Source organism: Apodemus sylvaticus, chromosome 14, assembly GCF_947179515.1.
Source record: "Apodemus sylvaticus chromosome 14, mApoSyl1.1, whole genome shotgun sequence".
In the NCBI taxonomy this organism is placed as follows: domain Eukaryota; kingdom Metazoa; phylum Chordata; class Mammalia; order Rodentia; family Muridae; genus Apodemus; species Apodemus sylvaticus.
The window spans coordinates 91,290,018-91,315,399 of record NC_067485.1 but is presented as its reverse complement, the minus strand read 5'-3'; the positions used below and the strand labels follow the sequence as shown (position 1 = coordinate 91,315,399).

General features: G+C 38.7%; 1 protein-coding gene across 17 annotated transcripts in view; it reads right to left on the bottom strand.

The window, feature by feature from the left end:
- Nucleotides 1-25,382, bottom strand: part of LOC127664908 (ubiquitin-conjugating enzyme E2 pex4-like) — a 239,713-nt gene that overhangs the window by 166,303 nt on the left and 48,028 nt on the right. For 2 of the 17 annotated variants that reach the window (XR_007973277.1, XR_007973276.1), the window contains 5 exons: nt 23,840-24,052; nt 21,259-21,417; nt 17,529-17,712; nt 15,622-15,741; nt 14,556-14,808 (listed from right to left, as the gene is read on the bottom strand). The exons of the other annotated variants lie outside the window; for them this stretch is intronic. The gene's annotated coding sequence lies outside the window, so the exon portion shown is untranslated. Of the gene's footprint in view, nt 1-14,555; nt 14,809-15,621; nt 15,742-17,528; nt 17,713-21,258; nt 21,418-23,839; nt 24,053-25,382 lie in introns of those variants that run through there. 17 annotated transcript variants of the gene reach the window in all.

The window sequence follows — 25,382 nt, the reverse complement described above, 5'->3', positions numbered from 1 at the left end:
AAAACACAGGTTTCTGGGCACCTCCCCGCCCTTTTCAAAGGAAGAAATATAGATTTTTATGCCTCTTAAATTAATAAATGTAATTTTAGTTTTGAAAATGATTTTTACAAACAGGCTTGAGTTATGCTACAGGAAGATTTGTGGGAATTGCAGAAACTTACTGTACTGGATGGCTTTATGTCATTTTGACACAAGTTAAAGTCATTGGAAAGGAGGGAACCTCAATTAAGAAGATGCCTCCATAAGATCTGGCTATAAAGCATTTTCCTAATTAGTGATCAGTGGGGGAAGGCCCAGTCCATTGTGGGTGGTACCGTTGCTGGGTTGGTGGTCCTGGGCTCTATAAGAAAGTAAGGTGAGCAAGTCGTGGGGAGCAAGCCAGTAAGCAGCATCCTCTATGGCATAGGTATCTTCTGCCTCCAGCTCCCTGCCTTTGTGAGTCCCTGCACTCATAGCTTTTGATGATTGTACTGTTAGATTGACTGAACTGTGAGCAAAACAAAGCCTTTCCTTCCTAAGTTGCTCTGACCATGGTGTTTCACCACAGCAATAGTAACCCTAACTCACCATATTTGAACATGTTTCAGAGTGACATTGTATAAGTCTTACTTATGAAATTGTGTACCTTATCATGAACAGCTGCAACCTAAGCAGACATAAGGCCTGGATCCCAGCCCCAGAACTGCCCAAACTGAAACAAACAACACAATGAACTAATTTAGTAACATGTAAAAAGAAAGAAATCTTATTTGTTTCTGGGTGAACATGTGCTTATTTGCATGATTTCTGTGTATATATGTCTGTTCTAGGCTATCACACAAACTATCTCTTACTAATTTCTTAAGTGAAAATAATGAAAACATTTTGAAGATGGTACATATATACATATATATTACATATACACACATATACATACATACAAACATACATGTGTATACACACACACACACACTCACACACATTGATTTTCTGAGACTAGGTTTCTCTATGTAGCTCTGGCTGTCCTGGAACTCATTATGTAAACCAAGCTGGCCTCTAACTCACAGATATCTGCCTGCTTCTGCCTTCTAGTTGGTTGGATTAAAGGTATATGCCACCACCAACTGGCCTTGAAGATGGTATTTATTTTTGATGGTAATTGGAAAGATAAAGAAGGTTTTTAGATAGAATGGAACATGATCAGATTTACTCTATTGAAAAATATGTAGGCAAAGCTTATAGGGTGGATTTAAGTGAAGAAGAACAGCATGTCAAAGTTAAAAAGACTATATCCATCACCAATTTCTAAGAATCAGACTAAATATTCATAATTTGTAAAAATATCTATATTACTAATAATTATGGATGATGATTTTCTTCAATGGGTTTGAAAGCATACCAGGTTGAACAGGCTATTGTTACCATCTGTTAGAACATAGGTTATTATGTTTACATCACCAAGGAAGATGGGCCCAGGATAATTATTACATTATGGACAGTGTCTTAGCCCATCTGACTCAACACCACAGAATACCACAATTGATTTATAAAAATCAGATATTAATTTCCTACAGTTGGGGATGCTGGGAATGTCAAGGCCGTAAAATGTAGTGTATAATAACGACAGTCTTGTGGAGTCCCCATATGGTCGAAGAGACAGAAGAGCAAAGGAATAAAAGGAAGTACTGTCCTTACCTAGTGCTACTCCTATTCAGGAAGACTCTCTCCTCAGTACTTACTAACCTCGTAATGGCCCCCAAGGTCATTTCAATCTCTTAGCCACTGAGTTTTGCTTGTTTTTGTGTTTCTGTGATGGAGACTTCGACTCTTGTGTTTCCCTGGTTGGTCTCTAAAACCTAGGCTCAAATGGTCCCTTTATGTCAGCCTCTCTACTAGATGGGATTCCGTGTGTGTGCATGTACTACTCAGAGCAAATATTAACACACTTAACGCATGAACTCCAGGGGTCACATTCAGACCATTTAGCAAGGAAACAAAGAGATTTAAGAAAATAGTTTTAGGGAAAGGCAGGCAATATACAAATGACCAATGAATGCATATATATCATTGGCCATAAGAGAAGTGTCAATAAACACACACACACACACATGCACTGAGAGAGAGAGAGAGACAGAGAGAGAGAGAGAGAATGTATTATAGCATATGCCAGACCTGAGGAAAATTGCCCAGTGAATAAACCAATAACACAAGAATGAATACTGAATGGTCTGCTTACATGAGGTACTTGGACTTACTAAACACTTATGGTGAATCCACTTTAGGAAACCATCTTGACAATTCTTCAAAAAGTTAAATACAAAGTTAATTTTTAGGTATATTCAAGATAATTAAGAACCTATGTCCACAAAAATTTACAAGGGAATATTTGTAAGACATGTTTCATAATATTCAAAAGGTCAAAACAACCTCAATATTCTTCAATTAGTAAATGCATTAAAGGTGTCCAAGTACAGAGTCTGAAGTTGTGTGTCACCATGCTTGGCTAAAATAAATCGTAAAAGACATTGAGGGAGGGACTTGAAGGGGTGAGTTCTATAGATATAAATCATATCTCATTTTAGAATTGGAAGAAAACTTACCCTTAGGTAAAAAAAAGAAAATATGGAAATTTATACTTGCTGATTAAGAGTACATGCTTAGAAATCAGACTCCTTGAGTTCAGAGCCTCAGCTGAGGGCTTCATTATGGAAAGCATAATGAAGTGGTTTGCTATAGAAAATGTATTTAGTTTCTGTGTGCTAGAGTTGATCTGAAACAAAGTAATAGCCGTATCCCCTTAATAGAGACCTTGTAAGAGCCAGTTTGTAAGTCAAAGAAAACAGCTTTCTACCCCACACATTAAGACCTCAGTAAATGGTGGCTAATGTTAAGAGTTTTAAATTTATTTCAAAAGTATAGAACAATGTTGTCTGCATCATGAAGGACTAGGCTAAAAGGATCCATGACTTCTGAAACTAATGTTTGTTTACATCTCCACATGGGGATGAAAGCTTTCTTGGTGCAGAGTTGGTACTATTCCTTCTTGCTCTTCCTGACTTCTAGGAAGCAGAGGTTGCCCCACAACAGGTGTTCCACGAGAGAAAACAACTAGACAGCCTCCTTCTGGTGTATATTCAAGTCCATGTTTGAATCTAGTGTGTGTTACTGTGTCATCAATGACTTTTCTGTGGACACAGAGGAATGAATATTCAGAATCCAGTTAGACATTATGGTGTTTTGGGAAAATGGCAGGAGTAGGTTCTCTTGTAGGTTCTATGACCACTCCAGTAATTGTTAGCTGGATAGGTTTACAGTATCAGGTATGAATTCCCTATTATTAAATGGGCCTGGAGTCCAATTAGATGCCTTTAGTTATCCTGTAGATGTAAGTTACATATTGTACTTTTGGGGGTATCTGATGCTTAATAATCTTAAAATGTAAAGTCATGTTGGCACAACCATGTGTTCACAGCTAATGGGAGTGCTAAGTCAGGAACCCATTTTAAGTCCAGGATTTTGAGAGCAGTCTACACTGGCCCTTACCTTCAAAGTAAAGCCAATCTTAGGTGCCATATAATTATAGATGCAAGAAGTTTAGCATCTGGCAAATGTTACAGATGCTTTATTTGACTACCAAAAGTTCTAGGTCAGAGCTGGAGACTGGAGCTCCAGACCCAGTACTAATTTTATTTATTTGCTACATGACATTAGACAGATAGCACAAGTGAGTTTCCAGGCCCTAACCAAGGAAATTGTGATGCTAAATCATTACCCACCATTGTTTGCACTCAGAGTGTGACAAAATGTGCTTTCTTCTTAAGACATTATAGAAAAGCAACTTGGAATAATAGTTACTGAAGTCAATAATTACCATTTTAATACTTTCCTGCACAAAAGTGTGGAGAGCAGCCACACCCATGTACTGCTGTGGAAAGTATAAACTGGTCCATCTGAGTGGTAATTCAGGTAAGACACATCTTTCTGCTGTACTTTGTGGTGCTATTTGCGGGGGGAGGTGCTATTGAGTCTTCAGGAGTAGAACTTTCCTGGAGGAAACACATCCCTAGGGACCCCACATCCTGGTCCCTGTCTCCCTCTCCTTCTCCCTATTCCTCCTCTCCCCCTCTCTCTGCTTCCTGTGTGTGGATAAAGCATAACCAGACAACTTCCGGTTCCTGTTGCCATGTTTTCCGGGCCATAATGGTCAGAAAACCATTTGGCAGCATGTGTAGTAATTACAAAAGCATGTACCCTTTGAATTTCTAGAAAAGCATAGGTGTATTTCTATTTGAGGAAAGCAGCACTGTCATTCCTGGGAGCTTTGTTTAGAATGACAAAAGACAGGAAACCAGCCTGGCAGTTGTGGCTCACACCTTTGATCCCAGCACTGACAAAAACAGGCAGATCTCTTTGAGTTCTAGGCTACACAGAGAAATTCGGTCTTAGAAACAAAACCAAAACCAAAACCAAAACCAAAAAAAACAAAAAAAAACTAGGATCCTAGCCAATGTCAGTTCAACAGTGTTTAAAGACATTAGGATAAAAGAAATAATAATAGGTTGCACTGGTCATGGTGTCTCCGTATAGTAATAGAAAAGTAGCTAAGACAGAGTTGTGCCTGCTGCATTCCTGCCACCCCCCCACTCTGACACACACACACACACACACAGCCTCTCCTTTTGTCCTTTTGTCTCTCCAGGGGCAATGTGCTGCAGAATAAATGTGGTGAGGAAGAACACCTTCAGCCTTTGCACAAACTACAGTCTGTACCAGCTAGGAGTGGGCCTGTGAATAAGTTCTCAATGATAATAATTCTCCCCAATCTGGGACACCTTGCAATTCTTTCACCTTGAGTGTTCAAACTTGGGAAGAGCATTGGAGAACTGGAAGCTGCCTTTGACCCCAGCAAGTATGGTTTTCTAATCTAATTATACTCTCGATATCCAAGTGTGAATGCCACTGAATTGTGTGGTACAGAGTTTAAGTCACTTACATCCCTACACCACCCTTGCTCTAGTTAATATTTGGCTGCATACAGCAGACTTTGCAGAACCAAAGAGTTGATATGACCTTCTTGCTAGATTAGTAAGAAGTTTTAAGACAAAACCAAAACAGCAATAACAGCAAAACAAGCCTTCAGGCAGGCATTCATCGTATTAAATAGGGAAACCTTCATCAGGTGACCCACGTGTACCAGAGATATTTAATAAGGCCTGGAGGAATGTAGCTGCTTGTACCAGGGACATGTGAGTTTTCAATGTCTGTCAAAAGACTGTTGAGTAGAGCTACAGTGCATTTGAGTCTTGTGCCCCTCAACACCAAGCCAGTGTCTAGCACATAACTGGCTCTCAACAACTGCTGGTTAAATTATTGACTGACCGAATAAAGACTCCATTGAAATAAATTCCTGGGATCTACTGAGGAACCTTCAAACATTTTGTGGAAAATGAACATTTGAATATCTTGACGCTAAAGTGTTTTTGTAATGGTATAAATTAATAGAGAGAGTAGGACTAACCTTTGAGAGAAAAAATTACAAGCAACTGTTGTAATAGACTATTGGTGTAATATTTTCCTTTAAAAAATGCTTAAATTTTATTTTATGCTTGGGGTCTGTAAAGGAGCAGAAGAGGGCTCTTGTCTGTTTGCAGAAATAGGTTATTTAAAGCCAGGCATAGTGGTGCTTGGCTGTAATTTCCAGACGTGAGGGGAAGAGGCAGGAGGGTCGAGAGATCAAGGTCATTCTCAGCTACCTAGTTGAAGGCTAGTCTGGTCTACATGATATTCTGCCTGAATTTGTTTTAAAGGATAAACTATTTAAAATTTAAAATAAGTTTTCACTAGATTGCCACTGGGTTGGGGAGGTATGCTTTGCTAGACAGGGTTTCTCTGTGCAGCCCTGGCTGTCCTGGAACTCAATCTGTAGACAAGGCTGGCCTTGAACTCAGAGATCCACTTGCCTTTGTGTCAGAGTGCTGGGATTAAAGACTTGCACTACCACTGCTCGACTAGATTGCTGGTTAAATTTACCCAAAACAATAAACAGACAAACAAACCATGAAACCCTCCTGTCTGCCTTTTCTTTTAGGGGAGTACAATTAAAACAGCTGCCATGCTCTGCAGAGAGACTAGAGCAGTGCCCACCAGCTAGACAGGCACTGTGCTCCTGAGTGAAGCCCACAGCCTCCAACCCAAGAGGCCTGCACTTGACTTTGTGCCCTGGGCATCAAGAAATCACTACAAAATTAAACCTTATATTTTTTGGGTTTTGACTCTTAAACTACAGAAATATAACACTTAGATATTATTACATAGTTCCTTATACTTTGACAGTATCTATGAACACATATACTCTGGTATCAGTACACTTTAAATATTTCTTTATGATAGCAAATAGTATGTGTTCCTGGTGTTCCAGTATTTCAGTACAGACTGCCTACTAAATGCTAATTCTGTGTTCTGAGCACAGAATCTAAGACCCATCTTGACCAGAGAGACAGTGGAAGAAAATGAGAAAAAGAGACAATCCATGCCAACTGTGGCTGAGAGTGAATAGTGGCTCCGTGCTGTCCTAAAAAGAAAGCTCAAAGCCAATCTGGGTTCAAATTCCAATTCTTCTACCAACTAGTCCTGAAAACTTAAGGAAGCCATATAGCCTCTGGAGAGCAGAACCCTCTGCAGGCGGCTGAAAAGCGCAGGCTTCCTGATTAAAACCAGCATAGCAGCTAGAAAGACAAAGTATCAAAACGCTGTATGCCACCCTGCTGTATGCCATGAGAATTTCACACAGCAGCATGCGTACACCCACACAAACATAGATACAGACACAACACACACAATATACACAGTATATTCATAAAAGATACCAACTGTGAAAAAGTTGCAGATATCATTTCCAATAAACAAAAACTGAAAGATATGTTTATTTTCCAAAAACAAATTTACAGGGCTGCTAAGTACTTGTAGTCTCAGTCTCCTGGCAGGTTGACATAGTAGGATCCCACAAGTTAAAGACTAGCTTAGGCAACATAGTGAGATACCACCCACAGAAAAATTAAACAAAATCCAATAACAGTATTGACAAGAATGACCATGGGCATGGTAGCATCCTAAAGAACCTGTATATTGCTGTCCCTCATATCATTTCCATATTTAATGCTGTAAGTATCCTCTTCAAGTCAATGACTCAACTTCAAAATCCTGAAGGAAAATACCTAAGTTCCCCTTCCCCTTCCCTCCCCTTCCCCTCCCCCCTCTCCTCCCCTCCTCTCCCCTCCCCTCCCCCACCCTTCCACTCCCCTCCTCTCCCCTCCCCTCCTCTCCCCTCCCCTCCCCCACCCTTCCACTCCCCTCCTCTCCCCTCCCCTCCCCCACCCTTCCACTCCCCTCCTCTCCCCTCCCCTCCCCTCCCCTCCCTTCCCCTCCCCTCCCCTCCCTTCCCCTCCCCTCCCCTTCCCTTCCCTTCCCTTCCTAAGTGCACACACCTGAAGACTAGACAGCTTCTCAGGAACAGCAGGGCCTTAGCATGGGAGTAACTCTTAAAAGGATCAGTTTAACTACTTGTGACTCAAGATTCCTTCAGGATGACTTCTGGTTAGAAGGCCGACCCAGGCAAACTTCCCCCTGCCTATTCTAATTTGTGGTCCAGTGATCCGGTCTATCTTTGTGTCTGTCTGCTCCAGACCTGCTTAACAATGTTAAGAGTGAGGAAGCCTTGGCCACTTACTAACTTCTGAGTTGTGGTTTTCCTAGTGAGCTAGACATGAGAAATGATAACTTCACAAAATGAAGCAGGAGAGAGTTAGTCTTTTTGGAACGGGGACAGCATATGGGTTAGATATAGCTGCTACAGTTTCCTGATATCATGGCGGATCCCCAAGGATTCACCACTGGAGAAATCATGTATTAATAGGGCTTGCAAGATTAGAGTCTAGTTGTGGCACCCAGAGATTGAGTTACCAGTTGTTTCTGAACTAAATTTGTGCTGCATTTTCCTTCACTCAGCAGCTCATCTGGGTTTAAGAGAGAAAGCTACAGCAGCAAAGCTTGGGTTTGCCACATGTGCACCACAAAGGCCATGGGGGATTTGAAGCACGGATTGGCATGGTAGTGACTTGCCAGTGGGAACCTAGCGAGCTGGGTGGAGACATTTCCGGAGCTCCAGGCCAGTGAATCCCAACAAGATAAGAACAGGTTGTCCAGACAGTAGCAGGGCAAGAGCGGGAACATGTCGGTTCTACTTTTTTAATATTTCACTAAACATACACATATATATCAAGATAGATATATATGTACACACACACACACACACACATATCAAGAATGCTTTCACCTTTCAATCATCAGATCTAGCTTATGTCACCCAAACATCATTAGCTATTGGTAGTTAAGACACTTGTTATGTCCTTTCTTACTGTGCATCCCTTCTCTGTTCCTTAACTGATGATGGAGATTCAGAAACAATATACATATAGTTATGTATCTATAAAGAAAAGGATAGTACAGGTTGTAATGTTAATTTTTTCAAACCTTACTTTTAATAATGGTTCTTAAACACTTTAACCTCCTTTTAGCCCACCACCTACCAGAGGTAGCAGGGGTGGTGGGGGTGGGGGAAGGATACAGGGGAAGTGGACCTGGTTAGAAATGGTTCTTTGGAGCAACTCCTGTCTGTTTGTCTGGAAATCGGCAGTTTACTTCATGGTTAGAGATGGCAGCTCCATCCATACCCGAACACTTTATAGGTGTACCAGCAGTCTGGTTTGGTAGAGTAGGGACAGCAAACATAAATCAACTGTGGTGGCACTACCTAGCAGGGACAGCCAGGCTTCAGTCTCAGCACAAGTTAACAGGAGGGACCAGGGAGGACCAGGAGAAGTTCTGGGCTGTGCCTCTCTGGGTAGTGAAGATCAGTGAAGACACGAGACCCACAAGATTTGCACAGTTAGTGCTGTAAGCAAGTCAAGCTCATCCTCCGCCACTGTCTGTGAGACCTATTTATTTTAAAGATTATATTTATTATATGTAAGTACACTATAGCTGTCTTCAGACACAGCAGAAGAGGGCATCTGATCTTATTATGGATGGTTGTGATCCACCATGTGGTTGCTGGGATTTGAACTCAGGATCTCCCAAAGAGCAGTCAATGCTCTTAACCACTGAGCCATTTCTCCAGGCCCTGTGAGACCTATTTATATCCTCCAAGCATATCCTGTCCTCCACGGGTCTTGCTTCAGCTGACATCACGCTGCCAGTAAGCCCGAGTCTGCAGAAGTGGTAAGAAAATATGGCATGCCACCAGATGGTTTTTGGTGCATTTCTCTCCATGGAGTCCTGACAAATGCAGTTCAGCTATGCAATATAAGGCCGACCAATACATGTATGTTGTTAGCAAAGAATCGTTCATCATGTGTCTAATTAGATTTAACAGATATATATAGAACATTCTATCCTAAAGCAAAAGAATATACCTTTTTCTCAGCACCTCATGGTACCTTCTCCAAAATCGACCATATAATTGGTCACAAGACAGACCTCAACAAATATAAGAAGATTGAACTAATCCCATGCCTCCTATCAGATCACTATGGAGTAAGAGTGGTCTTCAATAGCAACAAAAACAACAGAAAACCCACATACACGTGGAAATTGAACAATATTCTACTCAATGATACCTTGGTCAAGGAAGAAATAAAGAAAGAAATTAAAGACTTTTTAGAACACAATGAAAATGAAAACACAACATACCCAAATCTATGGGACACAATGAAAGCAGTGCTAAGAGGAAAACTCATAGCCTTGAGTGCCTCCAAAAAGAAAATGGAGAGAGCATACATTACCAGCTTAATGACACACCTGAAAGCCCTGGAACAAAAAGAAGCTATTTCACCCAGGAGGAGTAGAAGGCAGGAAATCATCAAACTCAGGGCTGAAATCAATCAAGTAGAAACAAAGAGAACCATACAAAGAATCAACAAAACCAGGAGCTGGTTCTTCGAGAAAATCAACAAGATAGATAAACCCTTAGCCAGACTGACCAAAGGCACAGAGAAAGTATCCAAATTAACAAACTTAGAAATGAAAAGGGAGATACAACAACAGAAACTGAGGAAATTCAAAAAATCATCAGATCCTACTACAAGAGCCTGTACTCAACACAACTGGAGAATCTGGAGGAAATGGACAATTTCCTTGACAGATACCAAATACCAAAATTAAATCAGGACCAAATAGATCATCTAAACAGTCCATAACGCCTAAAGAAATTGAAGGAGTCATAGAAAGTCTTCCAACCAAAAAAAGCACAGGACCAGATGGTTTCAGTGCCGAATTCTATCAGACCTTCAAAGAAGAGTTAACACCAATACTCTCCAAATTATTCCATAAAATAGAAAAAGAAGGAACACTACCCAATTCCTTTTATGAAGCCACAATTACGCTGATACCAAAACCACACAAAGATCCAACAAAGAAAGAGAACTTCAGACCAATTTCCCTTATGAACATCGATGCAAAAATACTCAATAAAATTCTTGCCAATGGAATCCATGAACATTTCTTTAGGTCCTTCTCAGCCTTTCGATATTCCTCAGGTAAGAATTCTTTGTTTAACTTTGTATCCCAGTTTTTAATTGGGATATTTGGCTCTCTGGAGTCTAACTTCTTGATTTCTTTGTATATATTGGATATTAGTCCTCTGTTGGATGTAAGGTTGTTAAAGGTGTTTTCCCAACTTGTTGGTTGCCATTTTGTGCAATTGACACTGTCCTTTGCCTTACAGAAACTGTACATTTATGAATTCCCATTTGTCAATTCTTCATCTTACAGAATAAGCTATAAGTGTTCTGTTCAGGAAATTTTCCCCTGTGCCCATGTGCTCAAGGCTCTTCCCAGTTTCTTTTCTATTAGTTTCTGTCTGTCTGGTTTTATGTAGGGACTCTTGATTTACTTGACTTAAGCTTAGTACAAGGTGATAAGAATGGATCAATTTGCATTCTTCTGCATGCTGACCTCCAGTTGAACCAGCACCATTTGTTAAAAAGGCTACCACTACTTGGCATATACCCTAAGGATTCCCCAGCATGTAATAAGGACACATGTTCCACTATGTTCGTAGCAGCCTCATTTGTAATAGACAGAATATGGAAAGAACACAGATGTCCCTCAATGGAACTATGGCTACAGACAATGTGGCCTAATTACACTATGGAATATGACTCAGCTATTAAAACAATGAATTCATGAAATTCTTAGGCAAAAAGGTGGAACTGAAAATATCGCCCTAAGTGAGGTAACCCAGTCACCAAAGAACCCGCATGGTATGCACTCACTGATAAGTGGATATAGCCCAGAAGCTTGGAATACCCAAGACACAATTCACATATCAAATGATGTCCAAGAAGAAAGAATGAGTGGGCCCTGGTCCTGGCAAAGCTCGATACAGCAGTGTAGGGGATACCAGGACAGGGAAGCAGGAGGGGTTTGATTGGTGAACAGGGGGAGGGAAGAGGGCTTGTGTGACTTTCAGGGAAGGGGAACCAGGAAACAGGAAATGAGATGCTGATTGCCAGCAAAAAGAATGCAAACAGGCAACCTTGGGAAGTTGGAAGTTGAGGGGAACCTCTAGAATGTATCAGAGACCTGAGAGGAGGAACTCTCAAGACTAAAACCTAGGGACCTTAGATAAGTCTTAGTGTTTACTGACTCTATTGAATACAATGAATTAACTGTTTGTATATGATTTGTCAGAAAACAGATTCCCCAAATAAGAGATACCTGTGAAAGTATTAAAAGCATACAGATCATCAAGTAGACACATAATACTCAAATATTACATGTGCAGAGGAATCAAAATAGTAAAAGCTATGAAGAAAAACAACAATGTCACATATAAAGGCTGATTAGAACAATGCCTGACTTTTTATTTACATAGAGATATACTTATATAAATAGTATATATATATATGCCACATAATCAACAGATAGATGGTGTTTCTTAGTCTTAAGTCAGGCTGAGGAGTGAACGACTTCTCTGATCAATTAGTGAATTAGTTTTGGGGACACTGGCAGCTGTGGGAATGAATGACTCCAAGTACTACCCTAGAGCTATAAGGAAAGGAAGCTGGTCCCTTCTTGATTCACCCCATTCCTTATGTTGAACAAGCAGGTAGGCAATAGAAAAGCCAGGATTGTCTCTACACTTGTCTATCCCTGGACACTGGGGGGCAGGAGGATGATTCAATTAAAACTGCAGGTTTATTTTCTGTTTACACTTTACACATTTTGCACTTGGGAGAAGGAAAACTACAGCTGGGTCCTCCCTCTGAGGTTTCTCTGGTGGCAAGGTAATGCATTTCTTTGTTCCTGTTTCTCTGCTCAAGCCCTGGCTTTGAGCCCAGAGGACTAATATCCAATATATACAAAGAACTCAAGAAGCTAGACTCCAGAGAGCCAAATAACCCTATTAAAATGGGGGTACAGAGCTTAACAAAGAATTTTTACCTGAAGACTTTGAATGGCTGAGAAGCACCTTAAGAAATGTTCAACAGCATTAGTCATTAGTGAAATGTAAATCAAAACAACCCTGAGATTTCACCTCACACCAGTCAGAATGGCTAAGGTTAAAAACTCAGGAGACAACAGGTATTGGCAAGGATGTGGAGAAAGAGGAACATTCCTCCACTGCTGGTGGGGTTGCAAGCTGCTACAACCACTCTGGAAATCAGTCTGGTGGTTCCTAAGAAAATAGATAGAATAACTATTTTTGGACTCCAGATTTTATTCTCATCATCTGCACTCTGACTGTTCCACTTCACATACCTCCTCCCCGCCAACCCCAGTCTCCACAAGGATGTGCCTAACACCATCACCACACCCCCCCTGCTCCATCCCACCAGATCTCTAAATTCCCTGGGGCAGCCAGTCTCTTGAGGGTTAGGCACACCTTCTCTGACTGAAACCAGACCCAGCTGTCCTCTGGTGTATATGTGTGGGGAGCCTTGTATCAGCTGGTGTATGTTGCCTGGTTGGTTGGTGGTTTAGTGTTTTGAGAGACCTCAGGGTCCAAGTTAATTGAGAGTGCTTTTTCTCCTACTGGGTCACCCTCCTGTTCTCATTCTTCTAACTTTCCTCTAATTCAGCCATGGGAGTCAGCAGCTTCTCTCCATTGGTTGGGTGCAGATATCTGCATCTGACTCTTTCAGCTGCTTATTGGGTCTTTCGGAGGCCAGTCATGATGGCAGCCTTATTCTTAAATCTCCATAGCCTCAGGATAGTGTCAGGCCTTGGGGTCTCCACTTGAGCTGGATCCCACTTTGGGCCTGTCCCTGGTCCTTCTTTTCCTCAGTCTCCTCTTCATGTCCATCCCTGCAGTTCTTTCAGACAGGAACAATTGTGGGTCAGAGTTTGTCTGTGGGATGGCAACCCTATCCCTCACTTGATGCCCTGTCTTCTTGCTGGAGGCAGGCTCTATAAGTTTCCTCTCTCTACTGTAGGGATTTCATCTGAGGCCCTGCCCTTTGAGTCCTGAAAGCCTCTCACCTCCCATGTCTCTGGTACATTCTGCAAGCTCCCCCCACAACATCCTACTTCCTGAGGTTGCCTGTTTCCATTTTTTCTGCTGGCCCTCAGGGCTTCAGTCCTTTTCTGTCACCCAATAACAGACCAGGATCCCCTCCCCCCCACCAAGCTCCCATCTGTCCACGTTCCCTCCCAGTTCTTTCCCTACCCCCTTGTGATTGCTTTCTTCTTACTCTGGTGGTACTGAGCCATCCTCACCTTCAGCTTGTTTAACTTCTTGAGTTCTGTGGACTGTATCTCTGGTATTCTGTATTTCTTTGTCTTTTTTGTTAATATCCACTTATTACTGATTACATACCATGTGTGTCATTTTGTGTCTGAGTTACCTCACTCAAGATGATATTTTCTAATTTCATCCATTTGCTTGCAAAACTCAGGATATATATAATGTATTAATGTCTCTGCTTAAGGAACTGATATGGGCAAGCTAACAATGCAACTGGGTTCTACAATTCCTTTCCTGGTTCTTCGAATGTATAAAAGGAAGAAGCTTACTGAATATGAATATTCATCATCCTCTGCTTCTCAACTAGGTGAAGGATTTCACTAGTTACAACCTCCTGACATCACAAGTGCTGTTTGATGATATCTTGAGCCCTCAAATAATGAGCTATTTTTCCTAATGTAAACAATTTTCTAGAGTACCATTTCACAAAAATAGGAATATTATTTTTTTAAAGTGTTGCTCCAGTGCACTTTAAAAAAAAAGGAGTGAGTCTGATTTTATTGTACAACTAAATAGTTGACACTTAGCCATGGGGGAGTATTTTATAGTGACAATATGGAAGAAATGGCGCAGATAAATCCCTACCTTTCATTTATTGAGCAGTACATAGAATGCCCATTTTTGGAACTTTGGAAGAAACAAATACTAACATGGATCTGTCACAGGAATACAGGTGCCTGAGTAACAGAGGTGAAGGAGAATACTGAAAATGCCATTTTCCAAAGACTATGGAGAATCATGAATCAGACAAATTGGAGTCTAAGCAATAACATAATTTAATACCATTTATTAATATTAATAGATAAAAATGTGTAATACATAACATAAAATAAATATAGTGACTGAAACTATGTAACAATATGGTTAAATATAAAACTGAAGTTGTTTCTCGTAATAATCTCTTCTGCTATGGTTAAGAGGGAGGTAGAAGGGAACACTGAAATAAAATGACCAGCAACTTCTTCAGTCATGAGGAAATTTCCATTGTGAAAAGATATATGTTGAAGTTGTTTCATTTTCCCCTGCTAAAGAAAACATAAAAATTTCATTGTACAAACATTCTCAGATGATAGATTCACCCCATTTCAGATAAGACTAGTTTTTCAGTATATTTTATGAACAAAGAATCTACACAAAGAATTACTTGAGTTAACACTATATCTGAATTTGAATAATATTGCAGGTTAAGATTCTCACATATGTGTTGTAGTGGATCCCATGCAAATTAATATTTATACCAAATGCTAGGCATTTGGCAAGATCATCTCTCAAACATCATTGTTTTTGTACAAGGATAGCACAGCTTGCTGTCACATGGTTTAATCTTGTAGTAAGTTTAGTGCATTTTTACATCAAATAATTGTTTCTAGGTGAACTTTTTTAAAAATAATTTCATATCTAAGTTATTCTACATGACTTATAGACCATGGGAAGAAAAGGATAGAAATATAGCAAGTAATATTCTGGAATTCTTCCAGGGTTTAAAAAAAGAATTCCCTTGTCATACATACATGTATGTATGTATGTATATATGTGTGTCTGTATGCTTACCTATGTATATATACATATAGTTACATAATTTAAGGGTTGTTTAAAATATTTTCCAATGCTTTAATACCATGATATGCTAAAATGCTGTTCTGATATTTATACATTTATGAAATCAAGGAATGATATTATTGTTCGTTCCCTCTGATAACTAATTAAAAGTTCTCTTAACTACAAGTTAAGGACCTTCCACCTGAGGAGCATCAGATGAAATCTTTACTTCTGTAGTATGAGCATCTGTGGTTTCTCACTGTGGCCATTTATGTTTTTTATCATAACAGGTGACTTACCAGCAGTATTTACTGATGTCTTTATGTCATCTAACCTCTTTTGGTTATGGTCACAACGATATTGTTATTCTATCCCAATATATCTACACAGTTGTCAATCATGATACGTACGATAGATATCTGTAACACCACAAGGCCAAAAAAAGATTGTCTTGTCATTTCACATACTTTAAAAAATTGAAATCAATAAAAAATTGATATCCAAAATGATAAGGAAAGTAGCAGTAACTACAAGCAGATATGAAACTGTGATATGAAGTCTATGTCTGAAATGGAGCCTCTAAGTTCTTTGCAACTAACTTAACCTAGTTAAAATTTCATATATATTGCAAAGAATGGGGAAACTACTAAAGCAATGTAACATTTCAGAACTGATATGCTGCCATAATGACTGGTGAATCACAGCAATGACTTCCAAGGTTTCTTGAATTGGTGATTTTTTGCAGGGGTTTGGGGACAGAGGCAAAGTTTTATTTTGAAGCTTTGAATGGGATGGCCGTGTAACTGCAGGCATCACAATATATGACACCATCTTTGTGACAACTTTTGGGTGGTTGAAGTGGCTTGGCTTCCTCATAGGAGGTTTGTCATTGATTAGAATTTAAGGTCACAGAAGGCAGGTGCCATTTGCAGTGTACTCTCTGTGCTTCGTGTTTGCTGCCTAAGATGAGAGCCACCAGCTCTCTGCTTCCTGTTGGTTGGCCTACCTTCCTGCAGCTATGCTCCTCTGTCATGACTTTGAAGGACATTAATCTCTCTGGATATCTAATTCCCAAATAAGTATTTCATTCTATGAGCTGCTTTAATCTCGGTGCTTTATTAAAGCAATAGAAAAATGACTAAGACAAGTTGGTGAGAAGAGGAATTTTAGTTGAGAAACTGCAACACCAGATTGGCCGATTGTCTAGGGAAGTCTATGGGATATTGTCCTGATTAACAATGGAGTTTGTAAGGACAAGATCTGCAGGATGGTGCCACCCTTGAGCTATATTGAGATAAAGAAAGGTATGAGGTGCAGGTCATGAGGCAGCACTCCTACACAGCCTCTGCTTCAGTTCTTTCCTCTAGATTCCTGCATTGCTTCAGTTTGGCCCCTGACATTCCTCAGTAGTTAACTGTAACAAGGAGTACATTGTGAAGTGTTAACCTGTCCTCTGTAAGTTGCTTTTCATCAGTGTTTTATCATAGCAACAGTAATAAATTAAGACACTTTCTAAATTGAGGAACCTATTTCTTGGCCTATCTGACTCTTTTTTGAGTAATACTAGTAAGACTTTCTTCCTGTGGACCTTGTTTCTGGAAGCTAGTTGTTAAAGAGAATCCTAGCTTTCTTTTCTTCTTTTGTTATTGTCTTTTTCGGGTTGTCTAACTTTTTTCCTTTTCAAAACATATGGTATTTATTGATTCTCTGTGAATTTCTCATCATGCCACCCAGTAACACTCCTTTTCTAGTCTGACCACATCTACTCTTTCCCCTGGAAACTTCCACCCAAAATTAAAAATTAAATATAAATTAAGTAAAGTTTTAAATTAAAATTAAACTGATAGAAGAAGGGGTTTTGAGGATGGGACTTAGAGGAGGGTACTGCAATCAGGATATAAAGTAAATAATGAAAGTAATAAAAATATCAATGCATACAGCTTCATAGTAAAATTAAGAGTTACAGAAAAAAAAGACTGAGGTACATTATACTGTACCTGAAATAATTCAAACATACATGATTCTATTTTGCAGAAGTAAGAGCGAGTGCTAAAAGAATGCAAATTATATTATATAACAGACACTCCAACTCCAGAAGAATGCAATCCTAGTTTGTCCTTTAATTCAGTGACCTTTCTGAGACATTCCCAATTCCTGGATCACAATGAAGACTTTGTTCCCAAAGGGAATAATCATATCCCCTTACCTATTTTGGGAGGTCACTCCCAAATCATGAGTTCAGCAAGTTGGATCCCACAGCACATGAAGGGCTATGCGGACAGATAAGGTGTAGGTGTCTAAGTGATTCCTGGTAGAGGTTTTCATTTAATAGCACAGAGATGAGCTGTTTTAGCAGAGTGTAATTTGTACATGGCATCTTCAGTAGAATACTATACATAAAAAAGGAAAATGTTACTGTTGATTGTCTTACAATTAGTGTTGCTTACAAAACTCTGAATACAAAGAAAGATGAGCATAAATGTTTTGTAGACCAGCTCATAGTATATTCAGAATTCAAAAGAAATAAGAATATACAGCTTAAGTATTGCCCTAAATATTTTCTTCAAATCAATTCTCCTTATAGAATTGTAGGAAACTTTGAAAATCATGTATGAATTTCTCAGTACTACATGTATAACTGCTACCTTCAGAACCCAGAGGAAGGTGTCAGGTTCCCTGGAAATAGAATGAATGAAGATTGTTGCAGGTCATGTGTGTTCTGTGTATGGAAACAGTATTGTTAAAAAGGGAACCACCTTTCCAGCCACCATGGGGACATATTTAATATCTATTGTAGTATGAATCCATGTAATACTCTTGCAACACTCTGCAACACAAGAAGCAGAAAGCACACTAGTGACCCAACACAATGCAGGTGTAACAGCTCCTGCTATAGGGAAGGCAGAGATGCTGGAGTCCTGGTAGAAATGGGAGCACAAACCTCCTGTTACCAAAGAAATCATTGTATGGAATATTGTACAGGAAAATGATTTACAGAAGTCAAAGCTATGCCTGACCCAGACTTCTCTAGGTAGTTATAGTTGAGAAAGGGGAACTCAGAAATAGCTTCATGTTCTAATCAATGACATATATTTAACTTGTGCAATATTCTTAATACCATGCTGATAATACTAGGATGTCAATAACCCACAGGTATTATACATACACACTTCTTTTAATTTGTCTCACACAGGAATTCAAACCAATACTTTAGTCTGACCTGCACACAACTGTGTAGCATGCTCTGTCTTCCAAACCATGACAGTTATAATGTAGAAGACCCTCAAGTGGTAGGATTACAGACATGGTACAACACTCTTGCTTGAGAAATGCACCGGTTTATAAAGTGAATATACATGTCTGAGCAAAGGATACCTCTTAGCATGGGACATTGGTCCAGTTTATAATCCTGTAAATACAAACCAATGTACCTTGAAAATACATTGATTCTAACTATGTGCAGTTCCCCAAGTGGTTACTGTATCAATTCCTTTGTATAGCAGAAAATTTTCCAAGCAGAGATTGGTCATTAAGGACACTAAGCCAATTTTCATATAAATCAGAAGAAAGCAAGCTTTCTTAACTATTTCTAATGAAATCCTTTTTAATGAGGAAAATCACAAGAAAATTAGTGATCAATGTACATTTTTGAAAGTATTTGAGAAACATTTCTGTTTAAAAATAGCAGTTTAGTCCAGTGATTCTCAACTTGTGTGCCACAATACTTTTGGGGGTCACATATCCTGTATATATATATTCCATAGAGTATGCATAATACTCCATAAAAGTAGTAAAATTTCAGTTATGAAATGACATCAAAATGATGTCATGGTTATGGATGATCACAGCATGATTTCCGAGGATTAGGAAGGTTAAGAACAACTGGTTGAGACCCTACTTCCTTAAGATATTATCAGCCTATCACCAACTGGAAACTTGCCTCTAAGGTGGAAACTACAGGCAGAAGCCCATGTGTTCTTACCTAAAACTAGAATCAAAGATGCAGAGTTCTGGCTACATTATCAGTGAAATAACCCTACTGTCTGTTCTAAGTGCTTTTCCTGGTTTCCAGTCCACACTACTACCTGCAATCAGAGAACTGCACTCCAATTCAGAGCCTCAAGGTCTGTCTGTTTCAAAGGAGGCCAGCTTCTCTGTGGGACATCCTGAAAGGAGCCTTTATAACTGCTCTCTGAGAGGCATCACCCAGCAGCTGACTAAACTTGATAAAGAGACCCACAGGCATACATTGAAGAGAGCACTTTGACTATTATGGAACAGTTAGGGAAGGGATTCAGGGCACTGGGGAAGATTGGGAGTCTACAGGAAGACCAACAAAGTCAAATACAGGGGTTATTCCTAAAGCTTTTGGCTGTCTGTGGAAGCCCTTCACCAACTGGCCTCAGTAGGAGCAAATGTGCTAACCCTGAAGAGAGTTGATGTGTCGGGGTGCAAGGATAACACATTGGATCCCTAACCCACTCAGGGGAGAAGGGAAAAGACTCTGTAACAGGTGAGGAGGTAGAGGTCAGCATTCAAAATTCAAAATAGATAAATACATACATAAATAAATGTGTAATAATACTAATACCAGCTAAATAAAGGAAAAAAGAAACAGTAACTATATAAAAAGAACAAAACAAACATACAAAAATTGTAAGTGTTCTTTCTGTAAATAAGCAACAATTAAACAATGGCAGGGACAGAAAATACCTCCTTCCTGTTGTATAATTGGGTCAATTTGTCTTTCTGATCACAGAGTGTAAAGTTGTAATATACAAGTATACCTCTGTATACAGGCATACTTGGAATGTGGTGAAATTTCTTATTCAACACCCTGCTTTACATGTGAGAAGGTCTTACAATTTCACTTCCATTCCTTAAAATGTGGAAATAATCAGCTATTTAATTAATTGTAAGCAGCAGCAAGTTTGAGGACAGAAAAGTGTCTTTGCTCATGAAATACCACAATTAACTTTCATGTTGTACCAAGGATTACAAATCAGACAAATGGAAGGTTCCCAGGTGTTCCTGTACCTTTAAATTGCTGTGAAAACTCATGGCCACCTCCAGTTACTGATCTTCACTTTCCTCCCCATGACGTGGTCCCAGGTTTCTGGCAATTAGAGCCAGACACACACTGAAAGCTCCAGGGCCAAGGATGGATCATTCGGTAACTTTACCTAATATTATTAACCATGCCTATTCTCAGAGCATTATCTTTTCTTTTGATGTTTGGGACCATAGCTCTATAATCTACTGAGAGGCAAACTCATATCATGGCCCAAATAAAAATAAAACAGTGATATTTGCTCCAGACTTACTGCTGCCCACTGGTAACTTAAGCTTGGTAGACTATTTAGAGGTAGGTAGGCTAATTCTTCATTATTTGACATGGGGTTAAAATGGCAATATCTCACTAATGTAAAAGTGATGCTTTATTTTTTTGATAAAGAAGGAAAAGAATTAGGTTTATCTACTGGACAGAGGGCAACACTCAACTCTTTCAAAACTTATTGTAAGTGTGTGATGGACCAACTATTTTGTACTATGTTTATTTATGAGGAATAGGTTTTTTTTGTTAAGTATGATTTAAGGCATGGATTTTGTAAAACACATTTTTAGCACTATTTTTCTTGTTTTGCTATTAATTGACATGGTACAGTTATAGAGGTCTTTCAGATCACAGAGTGTAAATCTCTGGGAACATTTGCAATGCCAAAACAAGCCCTTCCAATATATAAGGAAGTTAACTTCCAAGAGATGGTGTTCACCTGTGTCTTGGTGATTAATCTTTGAGCTTATGAGAATTTTACTTAACATGCCTCTTATTCAGAGGTCATGTGTCCATAGTTCAATAAAACTATCATCATCAAGGTTAAAAAGTACATCTCTAGAGTGATGCTGAATGTTGGTGATGCAAAAATTGTTCTTACCTTTAAAACGGAAGCTACTATGAGCACAGATTCTTCACTACAGTTAATATGTAGTTCAGTATAAATCTTATCTCTCAGGGACCAGTGTGGTTTTTCTGGTATGAATCTGAATATTTGATATGAACTTTGGCCTCTTCCCGCAATTATGGATAACATATCCTGTGTGGGATAAGGACAAACTTCGGTTATTTCAGATCCAAACATCTGAAGTACAAATAGGTCTTTTAAAGTAAACCAGAGCTATGGCAATAATGGATGCATAGCTACAACGGAAAGGAATGAAGAAGACATTTCACTTTTTTCTATTTTAGCTTCCAAATATGTTTTATTCCCCATCGATTTTTCCAACTTTGAAACATCAATGTTTCTTGGAATTAATTAATCTTCAAGACTGAATCACACTTCTGTTCACCAAAGCATTTTGGTGGTCAGTGTTCTCTTACTTTTTCTTTTCTACGAATATCTTTCCCAAGTATGCCATTCCAAGTTACTATTGGGATAGTTCTCTTTCACAGAACAAATTTCTCTTTTACTTTCTGTCTGTTATGCCTCTATTATGAATTCTAATATTTGTGATTTTAAGAAAGCTTTCTTTATGCACTATAGTACTGAGAGTTTTATTTCCTTCATCTGTGACTTGTTATTTTCCAGTGTCTACATCGAAAGATGCTGTCGCATTTAAGAACCCAAGCAAATGTCAATCGTTCTCCAGTGGTTTCATTCTGTAGAAGTGATGAGCAAAGACAGATCTACTCCACATTTTCTCTCATTATAAATGACTACATGAGTACAGTCATTGATGACAGTAACTTCTACTCTAATAAACCTAGGGAATGGGCAGTAATTCTCATGTGTCTAGCATGATAACTTGTTAACATGCACAATAAATTCCTGGCACAGGCATAGTGGTAAAATAGATCCTGGACAGTAAAAGAATATTTCCAATGGAAATCTAGTAGCATATTTAAAATAGACTAAGCCTTATTACGTGCCATTTTATATAGCCCAGTAGCATAAAAAGATCAATACATAGCAAAGAGCAATGTGTATATCTAATTAATTGATAATATCAAATAAATGTCTATAAATGTTTTAAATTATAAGATTTAGTAATCTCAGAGGCAATTATATTAAAGTACAATCTAGAGTATTATGGAGTCAAAACACTGCTGAAGATATTGACAGTTGGAAAATCAATAGGGCACTTCCAAAGATTCATTTCATTCTAAAAACTGGTGAGTTTGGGTCTTTTCTGAAATCAGTTCAAATCATGGGAATACTGTATCATTTCTCTTTTTTTCCTTTTTCTTTAAGTCAGAAGACTCAAATTTCAGTGGGATTTATATCTGTTTTAAAAGGATCTTACCCTCATGAATAGGTTATCTGTACATTCATCAGTTTGATAAAATAATTTACTTAGAAGAAAGGTACCCAGAAACTATGTGAAATAGGTCAGTTGTAGAAACCCAAAATGAAACTCATAAGTACAGGAGAAGGCAGCATTCTGTCCAAACAAACAATGGGTGGGAATTTATAAAATGCTTGGTTTTTTATTGGTGCAAGAGTAGTTTGACAAGGTGTTTGTAATGTTATATCCATATTGCCTTCTGGTTTCTCTGAATCTAATAAAGGGAAATCATTATTTGCCGAAATTGATTGCACTTAGTTCTTGCATGCCCCTCCCATTTCATAGCTTGCATGCCTTATGCTTCACCACACATACACAGAAAATAAGTGATCAGTATTATAAAATTTCTAATAATGGCATTGCTTGATAAGACATTGGATAACTTGTAGTATATGGCCCATGCTTCTGGTATACAAAGTAATTTCTGTGTTTGCCTTGAAAGCTATACATATAGGTATTAGAGTCAAACAATGAAATAGTACCAACATTTTAGTTCACCTGTGTTACTTTCTGACTGAACAGCAATGGCCAACTGCAAATTATCAACAGTATCTGCACTTCAAAACACAACTTGCCTGGCTATATTTCTACTACAGTTCTTGGATTCCTCGCTACTACCTCCTCCCCCTCCCCCCGCCCTGAACCAAGAGCTCAAATCTGAGATCATGGTGTCTATGTCTCTCATATGGGTACATTAGGCTATATTTTAAGACTATCATAAGAGAAAAGCATGGTGGAACATGCCTTTATACCCAGATCTCAGAAGCTGAGCCAAGAGGATGGATCTTTGTAAGTTTAAGGTCAGCCTGGTCTACACAGGAAATTTCAGAACAGCCAGATCTTTTACGTAGGAAAAACCTAACTTGGTGTTGAATGGTTGTTCTTTGTATTATATACATCTATATCAATAGTCTATATATCAAAGTAACTGACACATTCTTAAGTAATTACAGAATCTCATTTCTGGAATTTACCTCTTATATAAATCCATGATCATTGGAAAGAGGTACCAAAATTTGGAGGCTATTTCTTACAATAGGAGTTTATAACCCACAGGTGAAGTTTCCCTTTACATGGTCTATTAAATTCTTCATTGCTGTTTGTTATAATTCATAGTTTAAGTGCTAAATGACTCTAAGTTTTACATTATGGCAGTAGAATATCTACACACACCTATAATACTCTCCTAGAGAAGAGGAGCCACTGGACTTTCCGCCAGTGCACAATGGCCAGGGTTCCATGTCCTCCCACTGTGGCAGCTGCTGAGTCCATGTTCTAGTTCCTTTATGTTGCTGATGTTAGATGGAGTATTCTGGGAACATGAAGTATTTGCTCCATGTGGATGAAAAAAATGATGTTTCTTACCACACTGCAACCATGTCTAATCTGAAAAATTTTGGAGAGTTTTCGATTATAAATGTTACCAGGAAATCTGTGATAAAACAGGGCAAATACAGAGGGTCTCTGTCATTTTGCATGGTTACAAATCACATTTTATTTAAAACTCTTGGAGGCTAAAAGTATGTAGTTCAAAATTGTGAGAAAATATTAGCTTTAATAAACCATAGGGGTGGGCTTCTTGTAAGAAATTTAAACATTGTAAGATCAGATATTCAAGTGAGATCATCATAGTCCAATTTGACATAAGAGGATGTTTTCCAGTTTTCACCTTGTGATGACCAGTATGTTATACACATTGGTCATTTGATTAACTTTGGATGTCTTTGACACATTCATGGCTGTGCATATTTGTTAGGGTCCTTATAGAAACAGGAGGGAAGATGACCTTTGAATTTGGTCATTTATGTGGGATTCCATCCTACTCACAGCTCCCAAGGGCTAACTAAAAAGCTAGAGACAGGCAAACCCATCTGAGCAGAAACATTGCCATGTCTCTGATGGCTCAATGCAGAAGCTATGGGAACAGCGCAATCTCAGGTTTATTATGTGGGGAGGTATTTGAAATAATGCGTATGTGGAGGAAACTGGAGACTTATGGATCTCCCATGCCAAGGTCTTTTGAATCCTATTTTTTCCTTCTCATATTTGACCCTATATAATATGAGGAATATTTATTCTCAGTTATGCTGTCCTAAAATATATTCCTTTCAGGTCAAAGGGCAGTTGGCCAATTAATAATGATTCAGAAATTCAAATACTGAGAGTCAAAATAAACATTTAATACCAATACTGTAGAAGTTTTGATATTTTAGTATAGTTTTTGAAAGGTAAATAGAAAATTGTACTCTATAATTTCTCTAAACCAATCATAACCAGCATCAAGAGGCCAATAGTATATTTAACCACACTAATTCTATAATGCCTTTCTTTGGTTGAAGAAACCACATTGAAAATGAGTAGAATTTCACACATTCTACACTAATTATATCAGAATTCAGTCTTGATTGCTGAACCCAGTACCCAGGATTTTTGATCATTTCACAGCATTTTTATCATTGGTTTAATCTAAGCATATTCTATATCAGAACTGACAAAACACTGAGTCATTGAGCTCAAATACTCATTTATATTTTACTTACTTAAAATCCACCAATGATTTTTCCTCTCCAGACGAACACCCTTTACAGTTTTACTTATTTTACAAAATGAAACAAAAGCAAAATCAAAACCATCATCAACAACAAATTAGCCCAGACTCTCAGAATATCCCACATTCCTATCTCATTGTAAAGGCTTCTCAAAGCCAGGTTTAAAT